Source organism: Mauremys mutica, chromosome 4, assembly GCF_020497125.1.
Source record: "Mauremys mutica isolate MM-2020 ecotype Southern chromosome 4, ASM2049712v1, whole genome shotgun sequence".
Classification (NCBI taxonomy): Eukaryota; Metazoa; Chordata; order Testudines; family Geoemydidae; genus Mauremys; species Mauremys mutica.
This window is the reverse complement of record NC_059075.1, coordinates 136,208,289-136,232,954: the sequence shown is the minus strand read 5'-3', so window position 1 is coordinate 136,232,954 and position 24,666 is coordinate 136,208,289. Positions and strand designations below refer to the sequence as shown.

The 24,666-nt window shown below is 47.7% G+C and overlaps 1 protein-coding gene across 2 annotated transcripts in view; it reads left to right on the top strand.

The window, feature by feature from the left end:
- Window positions 1-507: 507 nt before the first annotated feature.
- CCND3 (cyclin D3) overlaps window positions 508-24,666 on the top strand; it is a 64,568-nt gene continuing 40,409 nt past the window's right edge. Inside the window, exon 1 of one of the 2 annotated variants that reach the window (XM_045013516.1) lies at window positions 508-820. The gene's annotated coding sequence lies outside the window, so the exon portion shown is untranslated. The remainder of the gene's footprint in view (window positions 821-24,666) is intronic. The other variant, XM_045013517.1, reaches the window with a different exon arrangement.

The following is a 24,666-nucleotide window of genomic DNA, read 5'->3' as shown; positions in this document are numbered from 1 at the left end:
AAAGGCTGCCAGAAAGCAACGCAGTGCAAGAGATGAGGTACCTGTCTAGACAAAGAAACTATCCATTCTCTCTAATTGCTGTACAAATGAAAGGACCCCCATGAAAAAGGAGCTCTCTGCTTTTCTGACATAAGGGGTCAAGGAATAGTCAGATTGTCCTTCAATTCTTTTATTTCAGTTTGGCCAATAGTTTTCATTTCTTTACCACTTTTGCAACCACAATAAAATGTCTGATATTTACGCAGAACTTTTCATCTCAAAGGATGCTGCTGAGCTTCAGTGTCCAATAGATGGAAAGTTTGACTCTACAAAAAAAGTCTCTTGTTAAGCTCGTATGAAGAGCCTAAATCACTTGGTCGGGTTGCTTGAAATATTCTTCGGGTTGTTTCTCACTAAGCAGTGCTTTCTGAGCACAGCTTCAATTTCCCTTTTAGGGTGTTCAGATCTTGTGATCAAAACTTTGTTGAATGTCAGAAGTCGGTTGTGTGCTTCAGAAACTACAGAACAGGAAACCCCCCTCCTACAGCTCCCACCTCTTGCTTCCTGTTTAACTACATATGTGGGGGGAGAGAAGCATCTTAGGAACCAATAACTGTGTTGCAAAAAAGAAATGTAAACAACAGCTGCCACGCTGGAAATTAAAGGTCCTGAACTCGGTCAATTTAGATTGCAATGCAGCTTCCACGCAGCGCTCGTTTTTCAGAAGTGATGGTAGTGAAAACAGTAACCCATGGAAAAAGGAGGGGGTAGAGGAGAGGAAAGACTGGATTGCTGAAAGGAAACATGTCCGGTGAAGCAAATTTCCTGATTGTCAAGAAAGGTAGGAGGCGATTTAGTTGCATTTTTATTGTAAAGTGTAAATTGAAAAGGAGAAAGAGAATGAGAGCGCTCTCATGTCATAAACAACAAAGGACCAGGAAAAAATTGGTTCCAAAGAGGTTGGTCGAACATAAGAATCTCGGAGACACTTCAGAGTGGTTGCTTGACAGGGAGTGATTGTTTATTGGAAGTAGATCTTGGTGCAGGGTTCGTTATGTATATATATCCCCTTGTTGTGCAGATGGTGTCAGAACCAAACAAACCAGTGACGCAGTAACTTCTGTAGCCCACAGCGGGTGTGTGTGGCCTTGCCAGAAGTGCTGGAGTGGAGGCGTAGAAGCTTTTCTGCCCATTAGTGAGCTAAGATGTCTGTGCCTTCTTGCAAAAGACACAGGGTAGGGTTTTCACAAGTGCCGAGTCCCTGCATCTTGTAAGTGGAGTTGCAGTGGCCCAGCACCTCTGAAAAGCAGGACCTTCGTGAATAAACCAAGATTACAGATGACCATGGGAGAAGCGACTTGTGAGAGTACTTAGTACTGGTACCTTATGATGGAATCCTCTGGTTAACTGTTGACATGGATCTGAACCGGTTTGGGTGAAAAAGGGAAGGCGCACTCTAGGTAGTCTGGATTGAAAACCTCAACTCACTGCTACTGCCTGGAGCTAAAGCACAGGGTCAGGCTTAGCCAGTAATGTTTATAAGAGTAATAGCTGACTCTCAAACCAAGAGGTAGCGTGGCATACCACCTATATACCATTAGCACTGCACACCTCAATTCATACCCTACCTCCACCTTGGCTTATGTGGTACCTAGCATGGCATATCTGAATCTGTAGTTGTAGCTGGGCATACCTGATGTCCATCCATAACATGGACCAGCTGGTACCTACCTGTAACATGGCACACCTGAATCCATAGCAAGAAAGTGACGCATCTCTGGGGTGCCATGATGTTAATTCACTGTGTGTCATATATCTGTCAAGCTAGCGACTCCATCATGTGAAACCCAGGTTAGGAATGGATGTAAAATGCTAATATGGAGAAATGGGAGTGGGGATAGCTGAGAGAGCATATGAACATCAAGCACTACACCAGAGCATTGAGCAGTGGTGCAATTACTCCGTGTAAATACATTAACAGTCTCTAAATCCAGGAGAAATATCCCACAAAAAATAGCCCCGCTTCTCCTTGTCCTCAGAAGATTAGGACCAGAAACTCAGACATTTCATGCAACAGGGAGCCCTTGTGAGGGGCAAGTAGGTGGGGGCACAGTACAGAGTGAAGGAGTGTTATCTAGTGATTAGAGCTTAGGACCTAGTCCCACCTCTGTCACTAATTCACCCAGTGACCTGACTGTTGTGCCTGAGTTTCCACATGTATGCGACAGGAAGGGTGTTAATATTATCTACCCACCTGTGTTAATTACACTGAGAACCTTGTGTGAAAGGTGTGATATAAATGCAAAGCATTATTTATTAGTCTTGTGATTGCTATTTAGTTTATTATCTCAAGCCTTAGAATTCTCTCTACTTGATTGGAACATTGCTCTCCTCAAGACTGGTAGCCTGCCTTTCCATAGTTTGAAATATCTAGTATTTCAGAGTGCTATGGTAAAGGGAATTTTAGGCAAATTTAGGGCTTCATCAGTCCCTGTGACACACAGGAAGACTGGGCTGAGTCTTGTAAAACAAGCAGAGGGAAGGCTCTGTTTGGGTAACTCATCACTGACATCTGTTGTGAACATCTTTATTCTCCCTTCTTAAGGCCTGGTTTTATTGTTTGTATGAAGACATTTTGTCTCTTTGACAAACAAAGGGGAAATCGCTTCACCCCAGTTTGGGTTGGGCCCCCCAACAAACTCTCTGTAACAAAACAAAAACAATCCCCTGCAACAACAAAAAAAGGTGGGGGAGAGAAACTCCACTATAATATTTTAAAAATTCCGTACCAATAACCAAGAGTGACACTTAATAATCATGTCCATTGCCTCTTTCACCAAAGAATCTCAAAGCACTTAACAAACATCAATACATTAAGCCAACTGTCAACAATACTTCTTCTCAAAACCAGGACTAGAACTCAGAATTCCAGATCCCCAGGACTTAACCAATAGACCCACTTTCCTTAGAGCCTGGAATAGAACCCAGGAGTCCTGGCCCACTCCTTGCTCAGACCACTAAACAATAGCACCTTCCTTACAATAACCACAAGAGGCACAAATCTGCATGGAAGGGGTCCATCTGTATCAGAGGGAGCATTAGGGAGAGTTGCATTTAGGAAAATACGCAGATGTCCTTGATTTCCTATATGGCTCCGTAGGCTACGAACTTGGCCTAGACAGGTAGTGCCAGCTTTGCCCTGGTGATCATGCAGTGCTAATTAAGCTGGTGGCTCACATGGCATTTTGTCAGGTCAACAGTCTTATTAATGCTCCCCACACAGTATCTGCAGAACCCAGAGCAGAGCAGCCTGCTGTCGGTTTGTTGGCCTTCCCTTGATATTTCTGGTGTTTTACAATCAGTGGCCTCTTCTGTCTACTGACGAGAACAGGGCTTGCAGGTCCCCCAGCCCACCCCACCCAAAGTTCTGACCAATAGCAGAGAACAGACGGATACGCAGAGTAGGCAGAACCTTACCCAGGGACCTGGGCCAGCATTAACAGCTCAAGTAGGGTGACCAGATGTCCCGATTTTATAGGGACAGTCCTGATTTTTGGGTCTTTTTCTTATAAGGTTCCTATTACCCCCCACCTCCTGTCCCAATTTTTCACACTTGCTGTCTGCTCACCCTAAGCGCAAGGTAGTATTTCTTCCAGACCACACCTTCCTCTCTCAGCTGAGGACATCAGCTGTAAGGACACTGGTAAAGCCATCACACGTGTACTGAGGTTCCCGCACACGCTGTTGCATGAGTCTTGCCACCACTCTTGCCCATTCACACTAACACATCAGTGCTCACAACTCTCACATGCATCCTTCCACACCCACAACACTCACACACACACCCCAACACACACACAGCCCCCTTCTCTTGTGCTCACTCCACAGGATGAGGGCTGCTGTGAGCACCACTGTTTAAATTTCAGTTTAGGTGCAACCTCCCTGCTTTTGTAATGCTGCCAATATGGCTCATCCTTTGGTGCCCCTGTTTGATAGGTTTGACTCTCTGGAGCATCAGTTTGCATGCCTTGATCTGCACCTTTTTGCTTTGCAGACTGCAATACCATATTGAATCACTGTGGGGAGCTGTTAGGCAAATAACGGGACCTTCCCAGTTAAGTCTCATCTGTGGGGTTTGCTGCCATTACTTTCTTCTGTCGATAGGTTTTCTTTTTCTTTCCTTCCCAAGTTACCTTCCAGACCCAACTCAGGAAACAAACCCCACTCTGAAATGAAGCATGTAGATCTTTATATTACAGTGGCTTTGTTTGGCACTAGTTCAGAAATGGGGAGGAAACCCTGGAAAAAAGTTGTGATAGGAGAGGTATTGTTGTCTAGTGGGTAGAGCACTGGACCGGGACTTGGAAGAGCTGTGTTCAATTCCTGGCTGTGCCTGCTGGGTGAACCTGGGCAAATCACTTTCCCTGCCTCGTGCCTCAGTTTCCCCATCTGTAGAATGGCGATAATGACCTCCTTTTTAAAGTGCTTTGAGATCCACTGATGAAACGCACTGGATAAGCACTGGGTAGTCTGTTCTTCAGCAGGACTGTCCCCCGCCAGGCAGTTTGCCCGACCCCCTGTTTGAGAGGGCCCCCAAACTAAGTGGTGTTGCAACCTGGCCCACAGGGTTGCAGTGACACTGAGGTTTGGCCCAGCCACTCCTTCATCATGATGCCCTTCGTCGCAGGCCCCTCCCAGCACGGGAAGCAGGCCCAGCCCCATGGGCAGGAACCACTGCTGCAGGGTGAGTGAGGGGTGGGCTCACTCACCAGCACACACCGGTTACCCCAGAGCCTCCTCCAGTGCAAATTGTTTTTGAATGAGGGGGAAGCAAAAACTTCCGTGCAGCCCTGTTATTCAGCATTGCAAGCAGTTGATGAATAAGAAGCCCTGGAAAACTTTTCCCATGCAGTGTTTCATGGCCTCACTGCCCATGTCTTGCTCTGTCAAGAGCAAGGTACTGAATGACTTCCTCTATGGACAAGTTATTCCATAAATTTTCACTGCGGGGTTTCTTGCACCTACCTTTGGAGCAGCTGGTACTGGCCACTCTTGGATTTGGGACTAGAAGGACCCCATGTCTGATACAGAATGGCAGTTTGCATGTTCCAAATTAGAGAAAGGGAAGTGCATACCTTGAAATTCATATTACTTAGAGTCATGTGAAATTGTGAACTAAGTTTTCACTGGAAACATTTGGCTGCTGTCATTTTTCCCATTTTCCCCAGAATCTTATGAAATTGGTAATCTAACCGGAAGGAAAAAAGGCAGGATGGTCACCTTTCACATGCTTTTCCAGTTAAATCTGTTTTTCTCAAAGACTTTTCATTTTCATCCCAAAGTGTTTCTCATTTTAGCAGGAAAAAAAGGAACCACTTTCTAATTTGTGGCAAAATGCAAAAGAAAAAAACAACAACCCTCAATGTCAGGTGTTTTGAATTGTGTTGGAAATATTCTGCATGATTCCTGGGTTGTTGTTTGACGGCAGGCAAGCTCATATAACCTCCCTGTGCTTCAGCTGAACGGTTATAATGATGCTCACTGATCTCAGAGGAGGAGAAGTAAAGCTTCAATTCATGTGTGTAAGGGATGACAGTGATTCCAGGGTCCTTAGGTGTGACTAAACCATGACATTGTCATTTTTACTCTTGGGAGGCACTCAGGTGTTATGATGAAGGAGGCCACGTAGGAACATGGATGGATAACCTTGATGTTTTCAGGTCTAGATGGTATGGCTTTCTGGAAGATAGGCTTTAGTCAGGCACAAGTTGTTGGGCTTAATATAGGGGGTAACTAAGTGGAATTCTATGGCCTTTGATTTACAGGAGGTCCGGCTACATGATCTGTGGTCCTTTTTAGCTTTAAAAGCTATGGCTAGATAGGCAGACTTTGAAAAGCATCACGTGGGGGGAGACGCGACAGAATAATTGATTGACATCTGAAAAAAAAATCTTGCTGATGCTTTGCTAGACTTGTGGCACCAGCCGCTGAAAAGAGTTCATTTCCTTCCCTTTGTTTTTGTCTTTTGTCCAGTCCCAGTCTGTATTTGTCAAGTAAGATCTCCTACAAAACAGGCGTCTTTACTTCCTAAGTACTGTTATATGGGGCAGGGTATCCCTCTGCCCCACCTTCCTTACCTAGCTAATGAACCCACCCACTTACATGTTCACCCAACAAAACACAACTTTGATTACCTTTGCCACTAGAGGGCGGTGCGTTACCAGAATACCTTCAGGCTCCTTCTGGAGATTTTGAAAGACATTATTACCCTCCAGACTTGCGAAACCTAGGGGGGAAAAATCCCTTCTTCAACCTTCTGCTGCTGAAAACCTTTTACAAACATAGGAATTGACAGATTGGATCAGATCAGGGGTCCATCTTGTTATGTATCAATACCAGATGTTCAGAGTATGTTGCAAGTGGGCAAGTATGGAATAGCCTATCCACAGAGAAAGTTTCTTCCTAATCCTATCAGTCAGTGGTTAGCTGATGCCAGGGGGGAGAGAGAACCATAAAGCAGGGGACTTACAGTCATGTTGCCATTGTTATTTTTATTATATTAATCCTATCTAATGTAACTTTGGATGCTCTAATTATTCATATCAATAGCTTTTTATTTAAACCTACTAAGCTTTTATTCTCACAGATACGTTGGCCATAGCTTTGTTATCCAGCTGTATAGGAAATCCTGGTGTGGTGGGTGGCAAAAGGGCTAACTGGTGAGACTACTGTTGGACATTGTCTCCAATTCTGGTGTTCACACTTTAAAAAAGTGTGTGGAAAAATTGTAGGGGATCAAGAGGGGAGTTAAAAGAATGATCCGTGGTCTGGAAAACACACCTTAAAATGAGCAAGTTAAGGAGTTCGGTCTATTTAGATTGAAAGATTAAGATGTAATTAAATCACAGTCTCTAAATACCTACACAGAGGACTCTTTAATCTGGCAGACAAAGGCACAACAAGATCCGGTGGCCAATAAAGTTAAAGCTGGACATAAAATCCACATTTTTAACTGGGAGCATAATTAACCACTGGACCAGCTTCCCATGGGAAGTGGTGAATTCTCCATCACTTGGAGTCTTTAAATCAAGATTGAATATCTTTCTAAAAGCTAATGCTCTAATTCAGCCACAAGATATTGGGCTGCATGCAGGAATGCATGAGTGAAGTTTTATGGCTTGTGTGATGCTGGAGGCTGGACTAGATACTCACAGTGAGGTAAGTATTGTACTTCCAATTTCACAGATGAAGAACCAAGAAGAGAAGAGAAGTGATTTCCCCAAGGTCACAGAGGGGAAGCGGTGTCAGGGCTGGGATTAGAAATCAGGTGTTCCTAGCACCCAGTCCTGCATTCCCCCTCTCCTCCGTACTTGTTGAGGCATCAGAGATGATAAATCTAGGGTTTCTTGGCTGTCTCACACCGCTCTCCCAGGATGACCCTAGAGCACCCTGTAAAGACCCAGCAGCTGGCCAGATTGGAACCCCAGGGTGCATCTGTGAGTTAAAAGGGGTGCTGGGGATACTGCTGTTTGCTGGACCTTTTAGATGACTCCCACATTAATAGCTGTTCATTTCTGGTCTGTAAGCAGCACATGGCTCTGCTTTTGAGTCACAGTGACGTGTCTAATCAACCAGGCATGTAGACCCATACCTATGGCTGTCCCGAGTCTCAGCTGCCAAGAACTATTGCAGATCTCTGGTCAGCTGGCCCTGCCTAATCGGTGACTCACTGGGTTTTGTGCACTGTTCTATTCTCTCTCTTCATCTGTCTGAAGCTTTAGGGTTTGAAGGTTACAATGAGATCAGCTGTACCGGGAAAGGAAGCTTTCAATGGGTCTTATCACTGGTCAGATGCAAGATTTTCCTTCTTGGAAAGGCAAAGGAGTGGATGTGTTGAAACAGCCAGCCTGCTCTATTCAGTTTGCACAATACGGGGTGAAGGGAGCTGAGGAGTGGGAAGAGTCTATCCATCACAGATGCTTAGCACCAGCTGCAGGGCATGTGGTCCCCACTCTCTGTCTTCCCTCTAATAGGAGAGATCTTTATAATCTCCGCCTCATCAAACAGAACTCCTCATCCTCAACGTCATAGTCATGATTCTACCTTCCCTCCCTGGCTCGGGAAAGCCTCCTCCAGCTCGCCTCACCAGAAGGTCTCTGTTGTCTCATGGCTGCAGAGCATTCCAGAGACACTGGACCGAAACAACCCCTTGGGTTGCTACCAGGTACGTTGTGAATCGAAATAGCCCACTGGGATTGCAGTGGAATGGGGGATTCAGCACAGAAGCTGAAGCAGAGAACTGACAGTGGAACAGTCAATATGTCCATGACCCAGCCTTTCTTTTGGCAGGGCAAGGCTTGGTGGAAAGTCCCATCACCTGGGACATTTAAAACAATGCTGGAAAAAGATCTGGAGACTAGGCTGTTGGGAACAACCCCACATTGACCCCTGGGAGGAGCTATTGAGCTCTTTCAGGGCAGGGACTGTGTGCATTTTGTGTCCTATACAGCAATGAGTGAGTTGCTGATGCTTAATAATTAATAACAGACTAGATGACCTAATAAAGGCCATTTATGTCTTTCGTGTCTGGGATTCTATGATCTTTTATCTGTTCTTCTCCCCTTGCAAGGAATTGGACACCATTCTGGTTCATTTATCAGCATGCTCCAGCTAGAGGGGCTTAGCTTCCAATTATCCCTAGTTCTGGTGGACATCAGGAAACACCAGTGGCCCAGCCATTCTGCATGGTGTCACCATCAGATAACTGGGCCAAGCACAGGCTTATTCTTTTTACAGTAACTCTGGAAGGAAGTCTCAGCTGCACTGTTCCACGTGCTACGATTTGGCCTTGAAAAGCATCATTGATTTCCGAGTGCCCCTGAGTACTCTTGTTTCTGTCAGAAGCAGTGATTGCTGTGGATTCTCTGTATTCACGTCGTCTGGCTTTTGAGGGGAGCCTGAGAGCTGGGATATTAACTTATTTGTTGTTCCAATACAATACATTGTCCAGCCCAACACCCAGGAACAGGAGAGGAAGAGAACTTCTGTTTTGTAAAAGGTAGGAGCAGTTGTTGTGCAGCCTTGGCTATATAAGGGATTGTATCCAGCCTTTTTGGTCTGCAGCATGCTGACCGTGCAGATCTTGAGAAAGGACACGAGATCGCAACTCCATAGCAGATCTCTACAGCCCCTCTCGATGGCATGGAATCTTTTCCATGCAGCCATTCAGGAGCATGTCAGTGGATACTAACCCCTGTCACATGATGGGATATTTACCTGTCAGTAAGTCTGACCTATGTCAGGTGACTTAGACCAGGAAATAAAGTTCTGTCTCTTGTCAACCCTCCTGTGTGTCACAACTTTATTACAAGGTGCACAGGTCCGCCCGGGTCCACTCAGGACACAACTCCACAACCCCTGAAGGTCATGAATCCAGATACCCATTTGGGGGCACAGAGTCACAGGTTCACCCCATACACACACAGTGTGGCGTGCAACTCCACATCCCCCACTTGGGCAAAGATCCATACCACTGTCTTCCTGCCATCTATCACAGACTTTGATTTCCTCCCAGGCTGATATTAATAGAAGAGGAAGCTGAGCTCAAGGCCATGTTCTATTAACAGTTTCTGGTCCAAACATTAGGGGGCAGGGTAAGCAGGAGACATTTGGGTTCAGACTATTCAGACTCAAACTCCTCTTCGTTCCAGAGACCGGGGCTGCTGCCATGCAGGATTCTACCTCCCCCTTGCAACCTGGGTTGTGGGAATGAGCCCTCAGACAAAATGTCCATGTAAACAGATCTCTTCTCATCTATTATGATGAGAGATGGGCCTGAACTGCCTACTTTATACCCGGATCTGAACTCATCCAAAGTCTGAGGTTCCTCAGATCCAGGGTTTTGATGTGACCCACTATAGCGATTGGGTAGAGAGGCAGCCATATAATTTGGCTCTGGATCTAGCCCTCCTCAAATTTTGGATCTGAGACTTTGGTCCAGGCCCGTCCCTGGTTACGAAGTTACGAATGTGATGTCCTGTTGCCATAACACCAAGGAGGTGAATGGAATTAACCCTGTGTCTACTGAACCAGACCCAAGATTGTCTAGGGTTGGCAGATTGCAGATGAGCTCGGCCTCCCCCAGGCCTCACTTCAGCTATGTGCCCAGCCCTTAAGCAGCCTCTAAAGTGCCTTCAGACTGCAAGTATAAGTAATGCGGAGTAAGATGGGCATCATCTCCCTGGTAAACCTGGTGCTGGAGTGAAAGGGAGGACAGGACTATGTCTGCATCCTTTCATGTCTGAGCCACTTGTGCACCTCCCCCCATGGCTGACAGCTTGCCAGAGGAAGCCCATCTCTGCTTCTGAGCCAGAGGTGCACCCAAGCCACGGTGCCGCATTGCATGTGCCTTTGATCGCTTTGCAAAGAGCAAGGTGTTGCCGGCCCTGTGCAGTGACAGCCTTGCTCCCAAGGCCCAGCGCCAACAGCTCTCTCACTCGAAAAGGGCCGCTTATCTCAACACTTTACCACATTTGGGTTTCTTGCCGGTGCCTTTGACGAGCTGCCTATCGTCTTCAGGAAACCACATGGCGGGTGGTGCCCTTGCTGGGTGGGGCTGGGGGAGGGAATCCTACTCCTCCAGGTTGCATGGCTTCAGGAATTTAGCTGGGTTTGGGATCCCAGTGACCTGAGCTAGGGAAGAGTGTTGATATTCTCCGCCTGAGCAGAGCAGAGCTGCCTACCCTTCCCATGCAGGGATAGTCAGGGTAGCAGAGCTGGGCCAGCATAAATAATTCCCTCAACATATTATGGAGGTGTATTCTGAGTGGTCCAGAGTGGCTGGTACGTGGCGCCATCCCCTCCTTGACCAAAGGAGGAGCATGCTAGTTGGAAAAGCTCCCTGATGAAGTGCTTCAACTTTGGCTGCACGAAGCTACATACAGTCAAACCTCGCAATAACGTGCCCCGCTATAACGCGAAATCGCATATAACGTGATCATAAGTTGGCTCCCATTTAAGGCCTAATACCAGTGATCCCCAACGCCATGACACCCGCCGGGACATTGATGTGCCCCTGCCTAGTGCCCAGCAGGGGAGAGAAGCCGCAGCCCCACGCCTTCCGGGGACAGAGAACTCCAGGGCTGCGGGTGCCGGTGCTCACTGTCCCCGGCAGGCGCGGGGCTGCGGCTTCTCTCCCCTGCTGGGCACTAGGCACTAGGGGCTCTAGGCAGCACACATCAATGCACCGCGTTGGGGACCACTGACTTAAACTGACCGGCTTGAAACCCCGCTATACTGTGACCCCGCTTTTATCGCGATGGAATTTTTTGGACCCCAAACATTGGGTTATAGCGGGGTTTCACTGTATTTGATTTGGATTGAAGGAGCCTTTCTGAGCTCTTCCATAAGGCCCGGGCTGTAGGAAGTTTTTTGTTTGTTTCAGGGGTGAAAGTAATTTAAAGGACTTGCCGGTACTCCAGAGTCCTGCGGAGGGGGAGGGGCCTCAACCGGAAGAGGTGTGGCCGCTATCGGAAGAGGTGGGACCTTTAAATCCCAGGGCTTTTAAATCAGGATTTAAAGGGCTCAGGGATTCAGCTGAAGCTAGGAGCCGGGCCCTTTAAATCACCCCCGGAGCTACCAGCTGCAGAGGTGGCTGGGAGCCCTGGGGTTTGGGCAGGGGTGAAAGTAATTTACATTTCTTACCCATATGGTCCAATCGCAAGCAACCCACCTCTCCTAGGTACTTCATGGATCCCTCCCATTGCATGACATAGAGAGAGAAAATAAAGCTACTTATTACTACTACCAGTACTGTCTGTAATAAAACTTTACTATTGGAATAAGCCTGAAAAAGTGAAAACTCACTGTCACATTTTTCTCTGTGTCTTCCCTCCTCCTCCTCCAGCCAGGCTGTGGACACTAGGCTCCATGCTTTCTCCCTGCCTGGCACTCAGCAGCTGCAGGGGCTTCCCTCTAGCTTGCAGCTTGCAGCAGGGAGCAGGGAGACTGGCTGAGGGAGGGAGAAGCCTGCCTCCTGCATAAGAACAGTTTAAACTCAGCTGTTCCCTGCGCAGTTCAGTAACATTTCAAAGAGGATCTGCAAGCAGTTTGGACATCACAACCATGATCCTCTGCTGGGGAGGGAATGGGATAGATTTGAACTTGGAAATGGTTCCTGATTTTGATTGTGGTTTTTGTGTATAGGAGATCCCCTCATCCCGGGGGCAGAAAAGAACTGCCCCTGCCATGGTCATACACGCCCTCCCGCCCCCAACAACAACTGGGAGTGAAATTAACAAGGATGCCAGAAACAGCTTCTAATCCTGGGGGGCTGAACTGCGCAGAGAACAGCTGAGTTTAAACTGTTCTTATGCAGGCAGCAGCAGCAGGCATCTCAGCCAGTGTCCCTACTGCAAGCTAGAGCCTAGAGGAGAACCCCTGCTGGGGGAGGGGGAGGAATGCAGAGCCTTGTCTGCAGCCTGGCTGGAGGAGGAGGAGGGGGAGGGAGGAGACAAGAAACCAATGTGACAGTTGAGTTTTCCCCTTCCCCCTGCTTTTATTAGCTCTGGATTTAAGCTGTGCAGCCAAATGCTTGTATTTGTTGTGTATATTAGCATTGGAGAGAGATCCTCTCATCCCCGGGGGCAGACAAGGATTGCCCCTGCCATGGTCAAACATACCCTCCCCACTCCCCCCAGCTACTGTGAGTGAAATTAACAAGGATGCCAGAAACCACTCCTAACCCCGAGGGCTGAACGGCTCAGGGAACAGCTGAGTTTAAACTATTCTTATGCAGGGGGCAGGCTGCTCCCCGCCTCAACCAGTCTCCTTTTCTTACCGGTCCTCCGTACTGGCCCGTACCGGCTTACTTTCACCTCTGATGTGTTTCAGTGGGGCTCTGAGCAGCCAAGGGACATCAGTAAACCGGACTTCAAGACACTAGTTTGTTAGTGCCCAGTGTGAGCATGGCTTGCTGCTGAACCTGTCACAGGTGGAATCCAGAGGCTTTCTGAGCTTTTGGAGACACTTCCAGTGGTGATGGGTGAAACTCTAAGGAGTCAGAAAAGTAACCCCAATACAGAACCTTATCTGAGCAATCTGAACCTCCTACGGTTTGGGCCTATTCTTATTTGATCAAATCCAGCTCCCCCACCCCCAACTTTCAGGTGGCATTTGAATTTTCACCATCAGCAGAAGAAAGATCCCATAAAGGACAAAACTGGGGTTTATTCATTGTAATCAGGAAAGGGTCCTCATGGAAAAGACGTCTAAGTAGGAAACCCTAAGGCGGAGAGGGTTTAAACATCCTTTGATCAGCAGTGATGTTTCTTCATGGCCTGATTTTGAAACAAGCTGAGCTCTTGCAGTGCTCGTTGACTTCAGTAGGCGCTCTGGTTGCTCAGCACCCCTGAAAATAAATGTGCAGCTGTTTGTAAAGAACCCTCTGTGTTACAGTGAGTGCATAAAGAGTCTCCAAAGACCCTTCATCCCCAAGGCATACCTGCAAATGTTTGATTTCCCCATCGGGTTACTCAGTTAGATTTTATCCTAGAGGTAAGCAAAGAATAAAATAACACCAGCTGATGAGCAAAATACTTGGAACTCTGTATATAAACCTGGTGCTGACTTGGAACTCACAGGATTTCAATTTTATAGCACAAAAGGGTCCCTATATGAAGCTTAGAGTTAATTTTCTGGCTAGTGGGAAGCAAGAAGTTTCCAAAGCTGCCAGTGGACTTTGGCAAAGGTAATAAGTTGCTATAAGGGAAGCAGTAGCCCTGAGATAATGCCGGCAAGCACAGATGTAAGCAGCCTTGGGGGGGAGAGGGGGTCTGTACGAGTGGCACTTTCATGGGCATTTGTCACACGTCATATTTGCAGACGGGAAAAGTGGGTCTTGACCCTGGGCTGCCTCACTTTGCTTCACAGAGGAACCACCTCTCTCCTGGAGTGAGATGACCATGCAGCCTCTGTAATCTGTCAGTCACGACTTCCCCCACTGCCCTGCCTTTGTCCCTGGAGCAAGAAGGGAATCCAGGCTCCATCTTCATCCACTAGATAGCTCCCTCGCAGTGCTTCCTAAAGAGACCTTGACCTTACCCGCCCCTTGTGTCCCACACACCTGTCTTAGGAGAAAAGGAGGCTTCAGGCTCCAGGACATATGCCCAAGACCTGGGTCATCATCCCTATGCCCCATGACTGCTCAGGGCCTTTACCCAGTCATCTTTGTTAAGAGCCTGATTCAAAGCCCATTGAAGTCAATGGGAGTCTTGAGTCTTTGGGGACTAACGGGAACCCTGAATCCAAGCCCCTCTGAAATCCAAGATCATTCAGACGCAGGGCTTAAGTTCATGCCTCAAGCCTGTTTCCACTCATTAACCAGGCAGTAGGAGTTTTGCTCCTCGTGGGACATCATAAGCAGCAGTGGAAAGCCGGAGAGACACAGACAGACAGAGATAGGGGCCGGTGGGTGGCAGCTGTTCAGGATACGCTGCTGATTCTGCGTAGCCCATCTCCCGCCTTTTTGGAAATGGACAGTAAGCGGGGGGAGAGAGAGAGAGAGAGAAATAGCTACTGATAAAGCCTCGCACAGACAAGCAGCCGTTCTCCAAGAGGGCTGCGACCTGCAGCCCGTCTCTGGGGATCTGCACCAGCTGGGAGACAATGATAGGGTTCACTGCTCGCTCTGTCTGTTCACGCTCCCAGCTCTGGGGATGAGGTCGGATATAATCTCCCTTCCTTCCTCCCTCCCTCCCCTCCTCCCTTATGTCTCCATCTCTTCCTCTTTAGGTCTAAAGTTGTCTCTTTAACCCCTGTTAACTCGCCTCAGCAGATTTACTAATTCTCCTCCCCTCTGGTCTGTTCATTCCCCTAACCACCCCACTCCAAACAGACATCTGGCTTTGGTCCCCAGGGGGGCTGCACTCAGAGGGACCTAGCTGACCAGGCTGGCTGGCTGTGGCATTCTGGGAAATCCCACGGTGCTCTCTATCACATTAAAAGTGAATTTAAAAGAGTTCAAATGAGGTGAGAACATGTTTAGGCAAAGGAAGGCTAGTGAACGCGGGATGGGTTGGGGCAGAGGGTGAGGTGGAGCATGCCCTGAAGACAGGCTCCCTCGGTGTGTGAACTGGTGTCAGTTGGGGAGTTTGATTTGCTCAGGCTGGGGAGACAGGGTCTGTGCTGGGGTCAGAGGGGGAGAGGGCCCCTGGGGTTTGGGGCAATGAAGCATATGCCTGACAGGGTCTAACAGAGAGAGGGCAGAGAATAATAAGGACTGTGCTGGAGTCAGATGGGGAGAGGGCTCCCTAGGGCTGTGGATAATGGAGTCTGTGCTGGGGTCAGACGGGGACAGGGGTTCTCTGAGGCTGGGGTGATGAGGTCTGTGTTGGGGTCAGATGGAGAGAGGGCTCTCTGGGGCTGGGGTGATAGAATCTGTGCTGGGATCAGAAGGGGCAGAGCAATGCCTCAGTCTGGGGCGTAATGGGGGCCTGCTTTGGAGTGAATATTGAGGATTGGGGGGCCGTTCACGTTCTGGGGTACATCTTTTATCCGAACCGGCTCTCCTGTGCATAGCCTGGCGCCCGTGCTTGGCGGCCGGCTCCTAACATGGCAACTGACTCCTAACTCGCTCGGGGGCTCCCAGGCTCTCTCTGCAGCGAGCGTACAGAGTTCCCACGGCACCCGGGTGAGAGCCTGTGGCTTGGGGGTATGCGAAGGGCTGCAGGTCACACTTCACCTGCGAACAACTGTCACCACTTGCAATCTCGTTTTCTTTTCCTTTTCGTAACAAATGAGCAGGGTCCCCACATCTGGCTCGGCGGTTGAACAGGTTCGATTTAATCATAGTCAGATACAAGAGACAGAGCAGAGGGAAGGGGGTGGGGGGAGCACCGAACACCTGTTCACCTAGACAAAATGGGCCAGGTTCAGGTTTGTGCTGCGCATGCGAGTGCTGCAGGAAAACCACAGTCAGCAGTGAGGGCACAGGGCGGAAGTTAGCTGACCAGACTCTGCCTGGAGTGGAAAATCATACGGTAGGCACCTCTTGTAGAGGCCCACTGCAAATTACATCACAGGTGGAGGGGAGGCACAATGGCACATTGCCAAGGGAGCCAGGGCACGATCAGCACGCTGATGCATGTCTGCAGCCATGCTGAGCCAGCATTGGCCTCCATGCACATTTCCCCACCCGAGGGCAAATGATTCCTGCTGGGAAGGGCATGCACAAGGGGAGTGTGGACCAGGCAGGATCTGGGGACACATGAACGCTGTTTTGGTAGCACGACGGTGCAGACATAGTTGAAAGTGTGATAAACCCTCATGCTTCAGGCTCCAAACCAACCGCTGACAGCCTGGACACAGGAACAATCTTCCCCTGGGACAGGTTATTCTATAATTGCCCATTATGGATTTCTTTGCACCTTCTTCTGAAGCGGCTGGCACCAGCCATTGGTATAGATAGGATAACAGACCATGTGGACTTCTGGTCTTGCAAATCCTGGCCCTAGGTGTTTTACTATTTTTTGCCACCAGGGCCAGGTGGCACAGTGATTCGGTGCCCCCAAAAATTGACACCCAAGGCAGCTGCCCTGCTTGCCTGCCCCTAAGAGCGGCTCTGTTCCTGTGTTCCAATGGCTGAGCCATTGAGTCTGTTCGCTGTGTCCCCACTGTCTCTCTGCACCAGCCCTATATCAGATGTGCCAACCCCAGACCAGAAGGAAACGGCTGCAGGCACTGAGCTGATCAGAGAAGGGAGAAGGTGCTATCTCTCCTGGAAACGTTTCACAAATAGGCTGAAAAGCCTATAAATATAAATTAGTCATAGTGGTGAATTCACTGATACTGAATATAATTCAAGTAAACACAACAATCCGGGCTGGCACTCACCCTGTTTGAAAAGCATTAGTCGCGAAAGCCTGCACTGATGTTTCTTTCATTGGTGATAAGGAGGGAGAGAAAAACCTGTACCAGATTCCCATGCTCACATGGAATCCTACCCACCTGGGTGGGTTTTCTGTGCCCACCTGGACCAGACTCTAAGGTATATCACCTGGAACCAGTTGCAATGTTATCATAACTCCATAGCACTGTCTAGTAAGAACAACCCAGACCGTATTCTGAGCCATGACCCAGCCGTTTATGTCACTCTGTCAGTGTAAATGGGCTGGAACCTAGACATATCTCCCCCAATTCATAGATTATACAGTCAGATCGGACTTTTGTGATCATCTAGTTTTACCACCTGCATAAGACAGGCCATAGGACTTCCCTGCATGCATTCCTGTTTGAACTAGAGCATTTTAGAGAAACATAGTTTGCCAGAAGCTGGGAATGGGCAACAGGGGATGGATCACTTGATAATTACCTGTTCTGTTTATTCCCTCTGGGGCACCTGGCATTGGCCACTGTCGGAAGACAGGATACTGGGCTAGATGGACCTTTGGTCTAACCCAGTATGGCTGTTCTTGTGTTTTTATGTTATATTCATCCAATCTTGATGTAAAATTTGAGAGTGAAGGAGAATCCACCATGACCCTTGGTAAATTGTTCTGATGGTTAAATATCCTCTCTTAAAAATTTGTGCCTTATTTCTAGTCTGAATTTGTCTAGCTTCAACTTCAAGCCATTGGATCTTGTTATATCTTCGTCAGCTAGATTGAAGAACCCTCTATTATCAGATTACCACAGTGAAGGGAAATTTTGCAGCATAAGTCTAGCAGAAAAGCTCTATGCCATGTCCTCTTGACAGTACCAGGTGATAGAGGCATGTGGCCAGAGCAGGGCCGGCTCCAGAGCCCAGCGGGGCAAGCACCCGCCTGGGGCGGCCCTTTCCCGGGGGGCGGCAGGCTGGGCCGGCGGACCTGCCGCAGTCATGCCTGCGGGAGGTCCACCGGAGCCCCGGGAGCAGCGGACCTGCCGCAGGCATGACTGCGGAGGGGACGCTCGGCCGGCGGCTCCGGTGGACCTCCCGCAGGCATGACTGCGGACGGTTCGCTGGTCCCGCGGCTCGGCTGGACCTCCCGCAGGCATGCCTGCGGCAGCTCAACCGGAGCCGCCGGACCAGCGAACCACCCGCAGCTGCGGGAGGTTCAGCCGAGCCACGCGACCAGCGGACCCTCTGCAGTCATGCCCGCGGGAGGTCCGCTGCTCCCGGGGCTCGGGGGCGCCTCCCGGGCATGATTGCTTGGGGCGGCCAAATTTGTAGAGCCGCCCCTGGGCCAGAGTGAACTACACTCTGACTATTCTGATCTGGTGGAGCAATCCATAGGGAGATACTGCAGGTAGGGTAAGTTAGAGAAGCCACTGGGGCTGCTCTAAATTATGCTAGCGGGTGGACAGGCCCAGTGTATGGGAGGCTCAACGGTGGCTTAAAACCATTCCTTCCTGAGATGTGTGGCTCAGGATGTGCATCTCAGAATCAGGGTATCGGGGTGGGAAGATGAGCGCTGATTAAAAACCACGCTGCCCCACATGTTTGAGATCTACCTATCAGGAGTCGAGCAAGTGTAACTCAAAAGGTGACAAATTTTGCCATGCGATCGGTTACAGTGGCATCAAGTTTCTACTTTCTTGCTACTTTTGTGTGTGTGTGTGTGCACGCATGTTAACTGAGACAGCAGTTTTTCCTCCCTCCCACCCCCAACCTGATTATTGATGAAAGCAGATTTGACATGCGATAGGCCCCGAGATAAAAGCAACGTTACGAGAGAAAATAAGCAACGGCTCGGAAAAAAAAAAAGCCAAAGATCTGAGCGAGACGGCCCAGGGGTGTCGGATGTCACCCAGCCCGGCCGCTCACCAGCACTCAGGTGCAGCTGGGAGGAGGTTGGCCTCATGAAAGGGTTAACGAGAGGAAGGCTGGGAGGCTTGGAGCCCTGTTCAGAAGGTTTTGAAATCTGATTTTCTTTTTGCAACTGAGTGAGGTTTATCAACTTCCTATTTGAGAGCAGAAGTGGGAGCTGGTGCAGGTCTGCCTCCTGGGCCCTTTGCAAGCTCTGTCATTCTTTGTTACTAACATAGCACCCACATGGGAGTCTCAAAAACATGAACTTAAATGGGAGCAAGAGCAGGCGGATGGGCAAGCACGTGTTCCGGCACTCATTGCTACACCCTTTATTGGGTTGAATTCTCTCCTCGATGCACCTGCACATGACTGGGCATAACCTAGCCTTTAGTTAGTAGCAGTATCGCCTATCTTCTAGCACTATCTATACTTGGGATTTAGCCATTGGTAGCCAGCGACTGGTGTGCTGTACTGGTTCAGACTCCTAGTGCAGTCAGACAATGCCGCTATTTGCACCAGTTGAGCTCAGCCAGGCTTGAAATGGGAGTAAGCTCAACTGGTGCAAATTGCATCTTTCCTTGGCTACTCGTAGGGTTTACACTAGTAGCGGGTTACTGGTGGCTGAATCAGGGCTAATCTCGGGAACGGACAACAGCTAAATTGTCTTTGCTGTGGGCTTGCAGGCCAGCATTATACATGCAAGTGGCGACATGCAATACGTCCACACCTTATGGGCTCTATCGTGCAATGAATTTTGCAGCCACAGTTGCCTTTGCCTTCAACTGGCGCTTTGCACGCAGGGTCCCTTCTCATGGAAACATAAATGTGCCCTTGCCCAGGGATTCAGTGACGTAAGCCTGCTTTGGATTGCTCTCTCACAGCGAAGCACTGCTGGGGCTTTGCTCAGGGAGAGTTTTTCATTAAAAAATGACTAAGCCTAAACTCAAATATGTGGCCACACACACACACACACACACACACACACACACACACACACACACACACACACACACACACACACACACTTACTTTAGGGAAGGAAGGGACTCACACCCTTACTTTAGGGAAGGAAGGGACTGAGAATAGGCGAGCGCAGGTGGAGGGAATGATTGTGGAAAGTACCTTACAAACCAGCCCTGTGTAGATTTCACCAAGCCAGTGAAAGGATAAGAGGAAAGCTCTGCCCTTTATTGGTCTGGTATATTTAATTTCATTAACAGCCAAGGCCCGGATCAATCACTTTCTTGGGAATAACCCCAGGAAAGGAGAAAACCCAGCTGGAGCCCCTTTGTGGACATTTCCCCAAATTATTCACCAGTGGCTGGCGCTTCAGGGCTTTGCCAGAATCCTCCTTAGCATGTCAGTTCTTCCATGTGGCTTCGGAGGCAAGTATGCATGACCCCACCTGCACTCCCAGTCCTCTCGGGGTCTGCGGTGCTACTGAGGCACCTGACCCCCTAATTTCCATGTGGGAGGGGTGGATCCATGCAGAGGGGGTACCCTGTAACCCCAATATTGGCCAGTCTGGCTCCCCAATAAATTAAACAATGCAAGCGGAACGAGGGAGGAGAATAGCACAATGGAGCCCTGATCCTGCCTGGGGTCTCTTCCCCCTCCCCTAGGTGGTCATTTGCCAACATGTGTGTTCCAGCAACTCTGTGAGTAGAACTGGGTGAAATTTTTCACACTAGGCTTTTGTTCGGTGAACAATGGAGATGCAGCGGCACCAAAGCGGTTCGCAGATGCGTATCGAATTCACCAAATAGTTTGTCAGAAAAAAAACTAAAGCAAAAATTCTGAAAAAAATCAACACATTTTATTCTGACATTTCTGAAAGGAACTGTTTTGATATTTTGGGTTGAAATGTCCTTTCCTTTTATTTTTTATTTAAAAACATTCAAAATGCTCAAAATTGAAATGAAATGCGTTTGCTTCTTTTTACTCAGAATGGTTGCTTTTTAAACTTTTTGATTTGCCAAAAAATTTGAAACACGTTGGTTTTGGTTCAGCCTGAAATTAATTTTCCCTGTTCAAGTTTTTGAAATCGCCAGAAAACCAAAAAATTTGTTATTTGCCCAGCGCTATTTGTGAGCCTGACCATTATCTCTGCAAAATCTGTTGTGGAAAGATACAGGCATTATGTACGACCAGTCACACTTACCTGATCCCTGCATATCAGAAACTGAGGTGCCATAAGAAGGATTAGAAAGATCTTATACTGGAAACTGATATATGAGTACATGTAGGCCTATATATTTGTATGTTTTGCGCAACATTCCATACTATTATGTTCCGGTCACTTACCTCTCCTCCATTGCATTTGGTGTTTGCCTTTGCCAATATTGTTGAACCTCTTTAAAATTCTCTATGATCTCAGCACAGACTGAATTGCTAAAAAGGATGCACCTCAGCCAGACCTAAATAAACCCCTTTGGTGGTTCAGGACAGCCAACGCAAGCTCAGTTTTCAAGATGCTGCTTTTGCTTAGCACCTCCAAATCAGTGGTTTGCAAACCTAGTTTAAAGAAGCATCAGTGTGTGCAGCCAGATACATCTTCCTCCAGCACGTAGCTGCTTGTGCAAGGTCTTGGGTGAGCCAGATTTGCACATGCAAAAAGTGATGGGAGAAGGAGAGTAAAAAGCTATTTGTGTGTAGGGCACCACTGCAGTTGTCAGCTGTGCACCCAACCATCAATCTGTGCAGGTGAACTGAGTTAATCGTTATTAAGCATTTATTTTCCATTTCTTCATTTATACCCTGCAGGAAGTAAACAAACAGTTATGGGTAGCTATAATATAGTCGCCGGCCCTGGGCTAACGGGTGGTAAAAATAGGTTTGCATATTCTGGGGCCGAGTGAGTCGAATTCTTTTTAAAGTTATACACACCAGTTGACATTAGTGGTGTTGCCTGGGTACTGACAGCAGATTTTGGCCTGGCATCTTCTTCTTCTGTGTCTTATTTGTATTGACTATCTCTGCTGCTAGCAAACAGAGGCACTCACAATTAGGAATGGCACACTGAAAAGAAGCTCAGCTCTTCATGGTGGTTGGGATGCATACACTGAAGCCTATGTTTTCTGATTTTGGGTGCTCAGCTTGAGACACATTGGCCTGGATTTTCAGAAAGGCTGAGCATTCGCTCCTATTGAAGTCAACAAAGCCCCACAGATTTGCAGCAGATGAGGATCTGGCCCAAAAGCCATAGGCTAAAAAGAAATGACAAAACTGTATCAAGCAAAACCCATCTGGGAATCTGATGGCCACTGCGTGCAAAAAAAAAAAAAGCATTATTATTTCTTCTTTTTTGTATTGCCGCCTCTCCCAAAAGCCTCAGTTAGGATCAGGGCCCTGCTGTGTTAAGTGCTATACAAGCACATAGGAAGAAATCTTCCTGCCCCAGAGAGCTTATAAACTAATTACGAATGAAGGTAATTAACAAAGAGTATGCCTGAAAATGAAAATACACTGTCCATTGACATATCAAATTAGTATAAAGATCTGAGTAAACCGAATCATCTCTTGCTGGAATGGCTTATTGGGGGTTTCCAACACACGTGGTCGGTCTTTCTGGAGGTCTTTGACTTGATGAGTATGTGGTTATACATGACATTTAGATGAGTGTTTGTGCCCTACCTTTCAGACTTACTATTGCATGTGATGTAAGGCGGTGTCCTGAAACAATTCTGTAGAGGACATTTTGTTACCTAAGGGTACTGAAGAAGGTGGGGATTGGTTGCTCTGGCAAGAATATGCAAGAATCTAATCTCTGCAGAAAAGGCTTTCTCCTGTCGAGATTAGAAACTCCAGAGGATTTCACCAGCCAAGTGTACAGACTGTAGACATCAAACTTTGAGAGATATGTTATTAATTATTTAAATGGCAGTCACATCTAGAAGCCTCAACCATTGTGCAAAGTGTTGTACATACCCATAGTAAGAAAGAGTCCCCAGAAGAAATTCCAGTCTAGACAGACAAAGGGCAGAAGAAATATATCGAATAGGATGATGTCTATTTTACAGATGGGTAATTGAGGCACGGAGAGATTATTTGAATTACACAGGGAGCCTGAGACAGAGTTGGGATCTGAAGCCCAATTTCCTGGGTCCCAGTCTAGGCCACAGAATCATCCTTCCTCTCATATTATCTGCCTGTGGGTAACTGCTGGTGTCACTTAACTCAAAGGGTTGGGACTCCAGTGTGCATTTAGACCACTGTGTGGTGTAATGATGATGGGGCTTTGTGTAGCTAGACTGTTCTCCTTTTATGTAAGCTGATTTCCCCTATTGTTTCTGCATTATTTTGTGTAATGTCCTTTTTAAGCTTGTCACCACTATAACGAACAAAACCATATGAGTCATCTTCTCACTAAATAAAACAGCGTTTTGTAATGATCTGTCACCTTTGCACAGTGCAATTCATATCCCAAAGCGCTCGACCAGTTCAACACAATGAAGCACAAACTATACGCAGGGCTCACTTCGTCCGCTGTGAAAACTGTAACGGAAATAAAAAGTGGCAGCTGTTGAAGAGCTCACAGCAATACAATATAAGAGGCTTTTCCAATGGAAACTACAGGAGGAATGCAGGGAGGAAGAGTGGATCAATACAAGATTCATAGATCAATGCTAGATGCCTTTGACTCTTTCCACTAAAGACGTAAGCAACTTGTATTTATACTGCAGTTGGAAATTAATAACCCACCAAATATAAATAACACTTAACTCTTATAAAAGCCAGGTATTACTGTATTTCCATCCACAAATCTCAAAATACTTTTCAGATAGGGAAACCGAGGCAGGGATCCAGGAAGGCCCACATCCTCCAAGGTATTTAGGGGCCTAACTCGAACTTATTTCAATGGGATTTAGGTGCCTAAATACCGTTGAGGATTTGGGCCTAACTGACTTACCCAAGGTAATGCAGCAGGTCAATGGTAAAGTAAGGAAGTGATCTGACTGCAGACTGCCTCTCCCTCACCACTAAATTCTAATGATGTCTGAACACAAAGGGATGGAGATGGTCTATTAATTCGTGATCATGACTCCCATTAGCATCATTCCCACCCATGCTGAGACAAGAGAGGTCATACAAAAGAAATTATAGAGACACCTCAGGCTTGTCTACCCTTCCAGCATTGCAGTGGTGCAGCTGCGTCACTGTAGCACTTAGTAAAGACACTACCTATGCCAGTGGGAGAGCTTATCCCATTGGGGTAGGTACTCCACTTCCCCAAGAGGCGGAGCTATGTCAACGGGAGAAGCTATCCTGTCAACGTAGTGCTGTCTACTCCGGGGGTAGGTCAGTATAACTACATTGCTCAGGGCTGGTGATTTTCCACACCCCTGAGCCACGTAGCTCTAGTGACATAAGTTCCTAGTGTAGACCACACCTCAGCTTTATTCCACGTCTCAAGTTGTCTCTCATGTGTGAAATTCATCCCAACGTTCCTTGACGTTATCACCACATCATAATAATTGCGCTACCTGGTGGATGGAGATCTACATTTGTAGAGCCCTTTACAAACGTTACAGACATTAACTAATTCAACCGCATGTGTGGGATTTGCAAGAACACTCAGTGTTGGCGTGACTCTGAAGTCAATGGTCAGATTCCCAGTAGCTGCTGTGAGAGCACGGCTAGACCAAAAGTTGACCGCTATTGAACATATCCCTCATATCTCTGCAACTCAGTTAATGCAGATTTTGCTTCCTTACTGCTCACATCCAATTAATTTGTAATTTATCACCTATTAAAAATATCAGAGACATTAGCTAATGGACATTAACCCGTCCTGCCCTCCCAAACCCATAACTGGACATTTCCTGCTTATTGTTATGTCAGAGAGAACAAAAGCCACAAGCCATGTCACAGCCATAGAACCCCCACCAGAAGTTACCTCT